This window comes from Hipposideros armiger, unplaced genomic scaffold, assembly GCF_001890085.2.
Source record: "Hipposideros armiger isolate ML-2016 unplaced genomic scaffold, ASM189008v1 scaffold_89, whole genome shotgun sequence".
Classification (NCBI taxonomy): domain Eukaryota; kingdom Metazoa; phylum Chordata; class Mammalia; order Chiroptera; family Hipposideridae; genus Hipposideros; species Hipposideros armiger.
In genome coordinates, this window is record NW_017731439.1 from 2376535 (window position 1) to 2379725 (window position 3191).

Here is a 3191-nt window from a genome sequence, read left to right on the forward strand (position 1 = left end):
GTGAGAGATAAGTCCTTATTGTTTTAAGCCACTAAATCTTGGGGGAATTTGTTACATAACAATAGGAAAGTAATACTCCTCACCAGCAATTTATACCTACCTGGAGATGCAGAGAATTCTGATATGACTTTTCCTAGTTGAGTGGTATTCCCACATGAACCTGTAGTGATGTGTCGGTAGGTGTTTAATAATTGGTTCTCCACAAAAACAACCAATGCCCAACTTTTTAGTATTTGCCAGTTCCCATAATGCAAATATTTTCACCATGGCTGATTTTAAGCTACCATTGTGGTTGGGAAGAGAAGTATAGTAGCACACAATCATATGGGATTTCCACCATACAGATAAAATAGTTGTAAATAATCTCAAGAGCATAGAAAATAGTAAAATGTAGTAAAATAATTGAACAGTGATAAGTTTTGAATAGCTATTACTTTTATTTTTAATATAGTTTAATTATATGCTTATCTAATTTAACTTTTAATGGTGGTTATATTTAATAATCAGTTCACAAAAATTCCTGAAAATGTAACAATTAGCTTTTATGAGCTAGTGTGAACTGGCTCCAGCACACCACCACCAGTGATTTTTTTAAGTGACAATATTTATTCAGGTCCTTATCTAGTTGAATTACCACTTGGGTAGTGATAAACTTCACATCTGTAATAAATTATATTCACATCTATAACAAATGGGGATTAGAGCACCTTGATGAAATAATTTTTGGAGTTTATGACACTCATTTAGTTGAAGTCATCACCCTGGAAGATGCAGAACCAGTTGACTATTATTTGCCTCTAACTCCAGTTCTAAATATCAGAAGTACCACCAATTGTTTAGCATGATGTACCGCTGTATGAAAAGAAAAGAACTTTCACATTTTCAGGGCACAAAGTTCTTTTACTACGTGGGCCAGAAACTCCCTTTTTACTACCATGTTATGTTTTGTGGAGTCTTCCTGCTTTTGGATCTTTTCTCAGCTTCTAGGAGACCACACGATACTGATTGTGAATATAGGATTCGGAGCTATCATTGATTCCTGGCTCTTCAACTTAATGCTATGTAAACGTGGGCACATTACTTATCCTCTCTGATATTTAATCTCTTTATCTATACACAGGGTTGTTATGGGGACTCAATAGATTGTGTCTGTAATATGTTTAGCATGGGATCCGATGCAAATAACTGCATGATATTGTTAGCCATTACAAACTCAGAATAATTGGCTGACTCACTGATACCATCCTGGTTTGACATGAGTTATGTCATTCAGTGGTTCCTTTGGATCTCTCTGCATTATAAATTGCCTCCTAAAATCCTTATGCTGTTCTAAAAATATGCTTCCAAAGTGTTCAATCTGAGAGCTGGTGGTGAATGAAAAAGAAGGCAGGCAGATGGCATTTTTAAGTAGAGTAACCCCACGATGGCCCAAGAAACTTCCAATCTCTGATCGGGGATGCACTGGGGAGGGAAGTTTCTCTCTTACAGGTACTGGGGCTGTCCTCCTAATGAGAAAAGGGGCAGAGTCCTCTCTTCTATGGAAACATAAGGGGGGAGAATCAGTGTCTCATCACACAGTATGTAGTGGTCACTTTCCCTGTGTCCTCCTCTCTAGATTTCTCTTAAATACCGTTAAAACCAAGACCCATCAAACCAAGGACTGCAGGGTTTTTCTGTCTGTTGTTTGTGTTTGTTAGAGCTTCCTCTTAACCTGATTGAAGTATGGGAGAAGATATTGGGTGGTCGGGAAAGTCATGAAGCATTTTTGCATTGAAAAACATAGAAAAATACATCATGACTTTCCCGATGACCCAATATTTATTCTGGACCATGACAGTCATCTTGGTTTAGGTGATACACCCACTACTCAAGTCCCCTTAGTCTTCCAGTGCTAGTGAACTGACAAGCTGACTGCATGAGAGACTCACAGGCTATCCCGCCAACTGCTTGAATGTTTCTCCTCTGTCTGCTGGGAGGGGAAGCTCAGAGAAAGCCTTCGATGATCTGATGCCTGGCCTCAAACTAATCTTGATCATGTTGGTGCCACATCACGTGGAAAGGTGGCACCATGTGTCACCAATTATCCTAATTGTCCTCCCATTCTTTCCCTCAAGTGACTCTGTGTCAGACCAAATACAGCTTTGAATCTCAGCTCTGCTCCTTATCTCAGACCAATCACTAGCTTCTCAAAACTTCTGTTTTTTAATCTGTAAAATAGTGACAGGAATGGCTTTACTTCCCAGGGTGTCGTGAAGGTTAAACGACATGTAAAGTTGCAGCATATAAAGTACTTAATAACATAGTAAAACCTGATATTTTCAGCTTGATCATACTCATGGAGGAAACACCCTTCAACATGGATTTTTCTATTTCAGCTATTCTCTATTCATGTCACTGGTAATTCAAGTTTTAAGTTTCCTCCTATTCCTTCCTTCCCATGCAAATATAGGTTCCAAGTCACTTAACAGATTCCACTATTGCCTGGAATATTCACTTTAATTCGCCAGAGCCTTAAGCCATGCCAAAAGCCACCCGAATGCATTTTTCAAACATGTGATTACAGGGGACAATCATATTGTACCTCGCATTAGGCCAGGAAAAGAAAAAAGAAAAAGAAAAGCACCATTCATGCTCCAGGAGGTGATGAAAGACAGAGGAGTGTGGTGACACAAAACTGACTGCAGTGGCACACGTCTTCTGACAATGCCAGGAGAACTGACAAGCTGACTGAACAAGAGAGACACTCACGGGCTACCCTGCCAGCTACTTGAATATCGTGTTTCTTATCTGTCTCCTTGGAGGGAAAGCTCAGAGGAAGCCTCCGATGATCTGATGCCTGGCCTCAAACTAATCTTTATCATGTTGGTGCCACATCACAGCACCCCTACCCCTGGCCCCATTTCATCCTAAAAATACAATTTTTTTTTACACTGAATTTATTCCCTCCCTCCCCAACATACCCTGATGAATCAATCAGTTGATGGCTGTAGATTAAAATCAGGCTTGCTAACTAATTGGAAACATTCCAAGGACATATCAACAATGATGATTTGGAAAGCAATATGTCGTGGAGTGTTGTCATAAGGATAATTTTCTTTCTTTGCCTTTCTTTCTTTCTTTCTTTCTTTCTTTCTTTCTTTCTTTCTTTCTTTCTTTCTTTCTTTCTTTCTTTCTTTCTTTCTTTCTTTCTT